The sequence below is a fragment of the Macaca fascicularis genome, chromosome 8 (genome assembly GCF_037993035.2).
Source record: "Macaca fascicularis isolate 582-1 chromosome 8, T2T-MFA8v1.1".
In the NCBI taxonomy this organism is placed as follows: Eukaryota; Metazoa; Chordata; class Mammalia; order Primates; family Cercopithecidae; genus Macaca; species Macaca fascicularis.
In genome coordinates, this window is record NC_088382.1 from 110,103,772 (window position 1) to 110,112,564 (window position 8,793).

Below are 8,793 nucleotides of genomic sequence, written 5' to 3' on the forward strand. Positions count from 1 at the left end.
TGCCCTGAAAGCCCTGGGAGCCCATTTAAAAACACAGGTCCAAGGAGTGATAACATGAGGGGCAGCACCTCTGGCCCCTGATAGGGAAACCTGTCCAGCGGTACGTGCACAAGCAACATCTCCAGGCATTCCTTCCAGACAAGGCAAGAGGCCCCCAGGTGAGATATGTTAGCTACACCCTGGTTTGGTCTGTACTGCAAATATGTACCCAGTGATGGGGCCATTAGATATTTGGCTCCTATGTTGCTGTGATGAAATGTACAAAGAATATTCATGGGGAAAACAGCTCCCATCCATGGGCAGCAAGGAATGTTGTCCAAGATTTACTTGGACAGGTAAGACTAAGGTCTCATCCCATCCCCAGCAGTTCTGTGACTTTTTACTGAACATAGGGAGGCAAGAAGGGAAATAAGCCTTAGTTAGCCTTGGGGAGAACCAAGCCAGGTCTGTTTAGGGTCACCACCCTCACTGAACTGCCCTCCACTGGAGGCTGTACTAGGAACTGCAGGACATGAGCTCAACATCAAAATAGTAAAAATAGTGGCAAATGTTTAGGAGTGTTCGCAACATATCAGGTGCCACAGCAACCTCTGCAGGAGAGGTGAGCAGGGCTAATATTTAGCAGGTGCACCCTTGTACTGGCTGCCTGCCATTTAATAGGTTAGTGCCTCAGCTGGTTATTGAATATTTTCACCATTGGCCTTGGGTCCTAGGATTGGTTCCCATTTTACTGATTAGGAAATTGAGGTTAAGAGAGGGTAGCCGACTTGCCTGAGATCACAGTCTCGTGTGTGGCAGAGCCTTGGATTCCAAGCCAGGCTGTCTGATCCCAGATCTTCACAGCTGGCCTGCACCTCCACGGCACCCCGGACTTCCCCCTGGAGCACTGGCCAGTGAAACAAACATGCCCTGGAGAAATGCCTGAGTGAGTGTGCTGTCTTCCTTGCACAGAGACGGGCCTCTTGCAACCCCTACTTTCCTACTGTGGCTGGGGTGAGGTGGCGGGTAGAAGGGCATGGGTTGTAGTTCACTGTCTTCTTCAGGAGTCCCACAGTGGGTAGGAGCACCAGCTCTTCAACAAGAGAAGACCACTAGGCTTCCGGAGGGAGAGGGAGTTTTTCTGGGAAGGAGAGGACCAAGAGAAATGAGGCACAAGCGAGATCGGCCCTAAGGCTTGTCCTGAAAAAAGAACATCATCTTCTTCTAAGGTCCTGAGGGTGGGATTTATCTGACACATTCTTCCACATGCTTATTGCAAGATGAGCATTGTGTTAAGTGCTTTGCATGCATTATCTCATTTAAACCAAAAGCAACCCGGTGTGACTGAGTGACTATATGATGTCCATGTTACAGATGAGGAAAGGGAGGCTGAGAGAACTTCAAGGACACACCACTTGTGAGTGGCAGAGCTAGGATGCAAACCAGACCTGACTGCTGTTAAAGCTTGTGATGTCTGTCATCATTCTTCTATACTGTCCCCTCATAGGAAGTTCAAAAACAGAGAGGGTGGGATTTGGTGTTTGGCTTTTGTTTAAATTTATGTTTTTATAGATATATTTCCTTGGCACATGCTATGAACCAGGAGCATCCATTTGTTATTTAACTGATTTATTAAGCCTTTTTAGGGGCCAGCCCAGGTTCTGGGCACACACTGGGGAAGGAGAGCTGCTGCGGTCCCTAACTCATGCCTCTTGCGGCAGTGAGTAGGTGGGAAGAAGGAGGAGGGGAGGAGGTGGTGATAAGTCTGCTTCATATTATTCAGAGTTTCCTGTGAGCCAGGCACTGCGCTTGGTGCTAAGTGATTATATCATTTAGCCCTCCCAATAGACTCTCAGGTAGACACTTTTTTCCATTTATAGATGGGGAAATTAAGACTTAAGAAACTTAGGTAATCTACCCGAAGTCTTATAGCCAATACATGGTAAAGCTGAGATTTGAACTCAAGTATCTGACTCCAAAGCCTGAGTTTTTTCACTTTCTCTCTCTTGCGCGCTTTTTTTTTTTTTTTTTTTTTTTTTTTGAGACAGGGTCTCACTCTGTCACCCAGGCTGGAGTGCAGTGGTGTGGTCATAACTCACTGTAACCTCAAACTCCTGGGCTCAAGTGATCCTCCTTCCTCAGCCTCATGAGTATCTGGGACTACAGGTACACACTACTATGCCTGGATAATTTTGTAATTTTTTGTAGACAGGGTCTTACTGTGTTGCCCAGGCTGGTCTGGAACTCCTAGGCTCAAATGATCCTCCTGCCTTAGCCTCCCAAATTGCTGGGATTACAGGTGTGAGCCACTGTGCCCGGCCAAAGCCCGTGCTTTGATTTGCTACCTAATCTTCCTCCCTTTTGTGTGTAATGTTAACCCCAAACCTGCAGGGTAGCCATTATCAGCCTCATTTAACTGACAGGGAAGCCCAGTCTCAGTGGGGAGGCTGCGTGCCCAAGGTCTTGCTGGGTAGAATGGGATTCTGGGCTCAGGCATTCCAGGGCCAAGTCCAGGGTGTGCCTGTTACTCTGCAATCCCTCTCTGTGACAAGAGTCTCGCCGGGAACTCGGGGGTGAGGGCTCCCCCAAGCCTCGTGGCTGGACCCCATTCCAAGCGTTAGTGTAACAGAGGTTGTGTGCGGGAGTCTGTTGTGCTCCTGGTGTGTGGCTGGGATTTTCAGAGGTGTCTTGAAGCGCTCTAGGAAGACAGCAGGGGGGCCATGGCCGCAGGAGTGAGTGCAAGGGTGGGGAATACAGGGAGTCCCTTGACCAGAGGAGACTTCGGAGGCACTTGTGCTGTTCGCCTGAACTCCGCGTCCGTGGCCTACCCTGTGATTGTCATCATTTCTATGTGAGAAAAAAGCGGCTACTGATTCACAGTGAAAGGAAACGGACTAGGTTCTGAAACTTCCTGTTTGTCTGGTATCTGCAAAGATATCTGTGTTATGCAAATACCCTGACTCCCCAAAACTGCAGGTGTGTACAAACACACACACACACACACACACACACACACGTCCCCTCTGCTTGGCCCCATGCGGTGGGTCTCCTCTGTACCCAGTAAACTGAAACATGACTCTACTAACATAGTAGCCAGGACATTGGGGACTCTGCTGTCGGAATCCCTGATCATAGGGGCAGCAGCCTTGGCCTTTGGCTCAAAGAACTTCACAGATGCCCCTTGTAGGCAAGTCCTGGCTCCGGCTCCGGGCCCACTGCAGAGCCTGGGAGTGAGGCAGGCAGAGAGGCGAGGGGGTCTTGCCCAGGCCCAGGAACTCCATTTTCTCTCAGCTGCCTTCCTCCCTTTCCAGGCTTCCTGACCGTGCTGAACGCAGCTCCCAAGCAGGGGGAGAGTCCAGATAATGACAGATGTTGATTGTTTCCTATTGGTTCACTGTGTCCTTTTGGCAGGCCTTTCTTTCTTTCAAAATATATTCAGGTTTGAGCCCAGCACTGCAGCTTGCTGATTGGGTCTATGTGTCCATAGAGCAGTGTGACTTGGGGCACAGGCCTGAGACCCAGCCTGCCTGCGGGCTGCTAGCTGGCAGCTACCCCTGCACTGGGAAGCTTTTTAAACAGCTGAATGTAAGCTTCAGCGTTAATAGGTGAAAGTGAAAATGACATGTGACTTCTAGACAGTTCTCATAGATTCAAAATAATTGTTCTCTGTAATGAGTAAAATAACACTCTTGCAACAGCTGAATGCTTTTCCCACATTCTGAGTTGCCCGAATTAGGGGAAATGGGTATAAATGGCTGCAAAAGGCAGTTTTGTCAGCTGGACACCTTTTTACAATTCTATTTCATCCTTTAGTCTCTTCCTGCCCCACCCTAAGACCCTCACCTGGAAAGTGGGAGGATGGCTTGGAAGGCGATGAAGCTGAGGTTGCAGGGAAAGGAGTGATCGCCTGGCTCAGAGCTGGACCCTAAAAGTCTAGGCCAGCGCCTGCCTCTTGTGAAAGGGAGCGGAAGGAGCAGGGGCTGAGACGGGTCAAACTGGGTGGAAAGCTGGGCTCTGCTGTTTAGAAGCTGTATGATCTTGAGCAACTTGCTTAACCCTTGCTAAGCCTCAGTTTCCCTTCCTGCAGAAAGGGATTACCGTGGGGACGAAAGGGGATCCAGAACCGGGAGCGGAGGATGGGGTGGGTAAGTGGAAGGTGTCATGGCCACCCTTTCCGAGGGCGCCTCAGTCACTGCAGCCGGTCACATGGTGCCTGAAACTCGTTTTTCGGAGTTGTGCTGGTTTGTGGAATGAAAAGGGAAGCCAGGCTTCCTTCTTACTAGCTCTGACTGCCTTGTTTTAAGGATCCTTCACCTTCCCTAAGGATGGGATAAAGCCTTCCTGTAGAGCAGACCGATCCTCTTTATCCCTACAGTTCTCCCAATGTGGCCATGGCCTTAGGGGCTGTTTTGGCTCTTACATTTATATATCACTCCTACTTTCCCAGCCAGCAGGATAGAAAACCTGAGAAGGGAATTCTGCCATATAAACATTTCTTACAGACAGTGCAGACAGGTTGTTTCTCTTTTACCAAGGAAGCTTAGGGCAGTTCTGGTTGCAGGAATGTTAAGCACTGATAAAGAAGAGAAGATAAAACCTTCACCCTCCAGGGCCTGGCATTTCCCCATTCCTGAGCCCTGGCTTCCCTGTCTGAGATAGAGACTGTCAGTCACCTACCAATTCCCAATTTCTCTTTCTGCTTTACCAAAAGTACTTGATTTGGGATGGGGGTGGGGGTGGCAGGCAGCAATACATCCAAGTAAAAGACTATACTTCCCAAATCTCTTGAAACTAGGGACAGCCAATGAGGTATAAATGAAAATTATTGGGGCTGGGGTCCTAAAAGCTTCTCTTTTTTTTGAGACAGAGTCTCACTTTGTCATCCAGGCTGGAGTGCAGCGGCAGCATCACGGCTGTAAAATCAAAAGTGTCAAAGACAGGTCTCAATCAATTTAGAAAGCTTATTTGCTAAGGGCACACCCTTAACCTCAGGTGATCCTGACAGCATGTACCCAAGGTGGCTGGTGCCCAACTTGGTTTTATACATTTTAGGGAGCTTAAGGCATCAATCAATATGTATAAGATGTACATTGGTTTGGTCTGGAAAGGTGGGACAACTGAAAACTGGGACTTCCAAGTCTTAGGTGGATTCGAAGATTTTCTGATTGGCAATTGGTTGAAAGAGTTATTATCCATAGAAAAGAATGTCGGGGTTATGATGAGGGGTTTTGAAGGGAGGAGGGTAGAATGAGGCATGTCTGACTCCCCCTTCCCATCATGGCCTGAACTAGTTTTTCAGGTTAACTTTGGAATGCCCTTGACTAAGAGGAAGGGTCCATTCAGATGGTTGAGGGGACTTAGAATTTTATTTTTGGCTTACATGACTCAGTGCAGCCTTCACCTCCTGGGCTCAAGTGATCCTCCCATCTCAGCCTCTTGAGTAGCTGTGACCACAGGTGTGTGCCACCGTGCCTGGCTTTTTTTTTTTTTTTTTTTTGTAGATATGGGGTCTTGCCATGTTGCCCAGGCTGGTTTTGAATTCCTAGGCTCAAGTTATGCTCCTGTTACAGGAAAGGGGTCCTGATCCAGATCCCGAGGGTTTTAGCTGGCTTCTTTACAGCAGCCTGTTTTATCAGCAAGGTCTTTGTGACCTGCATCTTGTGCTGACCTCCTATCTCATCCCATGACTTAGAATGCCTAACCTTCTGGGAATGCTGCCTAATGGGTCTCAGCCTTATTTTACCCAGCCCCTACTCAAGATGGAGTCCCTCTGGTTCAAATGCCTCTGACACTCCCACCTCAGCCTCCCAAAGTGTTGGGATTACAGGCTGGAGCCACTGCACCGGGCCTTAAAAGCTTCTTAAAGGGATCTAAGAAATGTGCTGTTCACTCTCCCCATCCTCTTTCTTAACCGTAAAACACTAATGTAATGGCTGGAGTTCTAGCAACCATACTGGGCCATGAGGCAACTTTGAAAAAGGAAGCCACAAACTAAAACATTGACTCTCAACCTTTAATGCTGAGAAAAGAAAAGGTATCCCCTGACATCCGGGAAATGGCCTGACACTTTGAGCTAGGGCTTAATCTTATTAAAAGCTTGCCTGGCTATTTTCACAAACACTGTTGTCAGTTGCCACTCTGCAACTATGATGAAGAGGTCAAAAGAGACCCCTTCAGAACTCAGTCTAAGCACAAACAAAAGACCCCAGAAAATACTAAACACACGCCCTCCTGGCTCATTAAGTGACAAGGGCCTCCTTATCAACTACAACTATAGGCTTGATCTTGTCTGCTGTCCTTAAAGATAAGATTTACTAACATACCCAGCCACAGAATTGTCCCACTTCCAGACAGCAGACAATGCAGAGCAAGCCCTCCCCTCCTAGACCGTCCCCAAATTCACCTAACCAAAGCCCAAAGCCTATAAGTCCTTTCGAACACCTTTTTACTGAAATGGTTCCCCCATGGTGTCTTCCTCGTTGCAACCAGTAATAAGGCCAACTTGTTCAACTACCAGTTAGCAAATAAATCACTTGGGGATTTGTTAAAAGGCAGACCATGGTTCAGTAGGTCTGGAGTAGAGTTCATTCTGTGTTTCTAACAAGCACCCAGTGAGGTACTTGCTGCTGGACCATGGTCCCACTTTTGGTAGCAAGAGAGTTAAGGGTGGTGGATTAGAATGCTGGACATACTTAACCTTGACCATGGGACCACTGTATGCATCCTGTTCTGTTTCCCAGGGAAAAATGCCTATATTTCATGTAAGCCACCGCTATATATGTTTGCTATTAGCAACTTAACCAATACATTGTCCTTGTCCTTAGAAAAATGTGTGGTTACAGGCAGGTGTGTGCAGGCCTAGACCAGGCTTGGGGATTTATTGACAAAATGTGGTGCCTTTGAGGTGAAACCACAAGTAATCAGAGAAGCCGAGTCACTCCACTTAGCGGACTGGTGGAAAATTCTCAAATGGTCCAAAGCTGGCCCCATGTTGGGCTGAGGACTAGAGACCTCAGAGGCTCCACCTGCCCGTCCAATTGCAGGTGTCTGGGCCTGGCCCCACCTCGCCCTCCCACTCCATTGCTCACTATTCCACACCCAAGGGCACCATGATGTTTTGTATCTCCTTGCTTTGCCTTTGCTCTTCCCTTTGCCAGGGATGCCCTTCGCACCTTCCTCCATGTGGCTAACCCTCCCTCAGCTCTGCTTCCAGGGTGTCTCCCCAGGTCCCCAAGGGCTGGCTAGGTGCCTCTTCTTTGCTCCCAGGGCATGCTGTGCCTTTCTCTGCCCCAGCTATTTCCCAGTTGTGTAGCAGTTATTTGTTTTGTGGTCATCTTCTCATTGGTCGTCAGCTCTTAGAGGGCAGGGATCATGTTTTGGGTTATTCATCACTGCATCCCTGGCATAGTCCCCAACACTCGAGAACTATGAAACTGCACCAAAGGCTCCAGCTCCCCTACAGCCTGCCCTTAACCTTGACCCATTTGAAGGGTGATTATGAGACAATAGTGAAAGAAACGCTTTTCTAATGTTTTCCCCATTTAGGTTATGTGAAGTTGGCAGTTCCCAAGGGCTTTAGGCATGAAGCTGTGGGTCATACCCTTTGGAAACTTGGTCCCCAAGAGAAATGTATGCTTCTGAAAACCACAGGTGCATGAATCAGTGTTTAGTAAATGACTACTAAACTGAAATCAGGACTTATCTATATCTTGGCTTCTCAAACTTGAATATGCTTATCATCTAGATAGCAAAAGCATTCCTACACATTGAGGCCTGCCAGCGTGGGTGTCACCCAGGAGCCACTCGCAAAGGTTCATCGGAAACCACCCCGGACCGACTGAGGCAGAATCTCTGGAGGCGGGACCCAGGCCTCAGCATAAAAACTCCAGGTGACGGAACAGCTCCCACCTAACAGGTGTGTTGACATTGTTGTAGGTGACTGACATAGTTTCCCATCTCACAACTCTACCTCCACTAAGAAAAGTCATGGAAAATTGAGACGTTGGGCTGAGTGTGGCTCATCCCTGTAATCATTAGTGCTTTGGGAGGCTGAGGTGGGAGGATTGCTTGAGGCCAGGAATTTGAAGTCAGCCTGAGCAACATAGTGTCTCTTCAAAAAACTAAGTTTATTCTTTCCTCTTTTTTAGTTTTTATTTTTATTTTACACAGCTCACCGCGGCCTTGACCTCCCATGCTCAAACAATCCTCCTATCTCAACTTCTCAAGTATCTGGGAGCACAGGCATGCACCACCACACCTGGCTAATTTTTTTCTTCTTTGTTTTAAAGAGACAGAGTGTCACCATGTTGCCCAGGCCCTGTTGACCAGGGGAAAAAAAAAGTTTGTTTGTTTGTTTGTTTTTTTAAGAAAAAGAAAGAAAAGAGACTGAGAAACCACAGAAAGAAAGAAGTGCTGATGACAATGCCTGCTTGCTGATGGTTCTGATGATCATAGCAGCGTACATTTTGTATGCGTGGAGCCTGTGGCTATATAAACGTGTAGGGAAATATTTGTAAGGAAATAAGCAATTAATAAAATAAGCTAAAATCACAGTTGCTGGACTATGACTGATTTTTCCCCTTTCTGTCATTTAAAATTAAATATTTGTATGACTTGTATAATAGAAAAATACATGTATTCAATCTTAAAAAGATATTCTTGTTTTACACTTTACGGGACAAAAGAAGTTGTGGGTTGGGACGGTTCAGTCTCCTTGTGACAACTCAAAAACGGAGACCTTAAGCCTTTCTCAACCAATGTTGGAGGACAGACAGGCATGTGAGGTGACAATGCCATTAGGGTATTTTTTGGAAA

General features: G+C 47.6%; 1 long non-coding RNA gene across 1 annotated transcript; it reads left to right on the top strand.

The window, feature by feature from the left end:
* Nucleotides 1–778: 778 nt before the first annotated feature.
* LOC102142417 (uncharacterized) lies at nucleotides 779–8,531 on the top strand. The gene is made up of 3 exons (XR_280108.5): nucleotides 779–925; nucleotides 7,724–7,894; nucleotides 8,149–8,531. It is a non-coding gene; the product is annotated as an uncharacterized lncRNA (long non-coding RNA).
* Nucleotides 8,532–8,793: the final 262 nt, after the last annotated feature.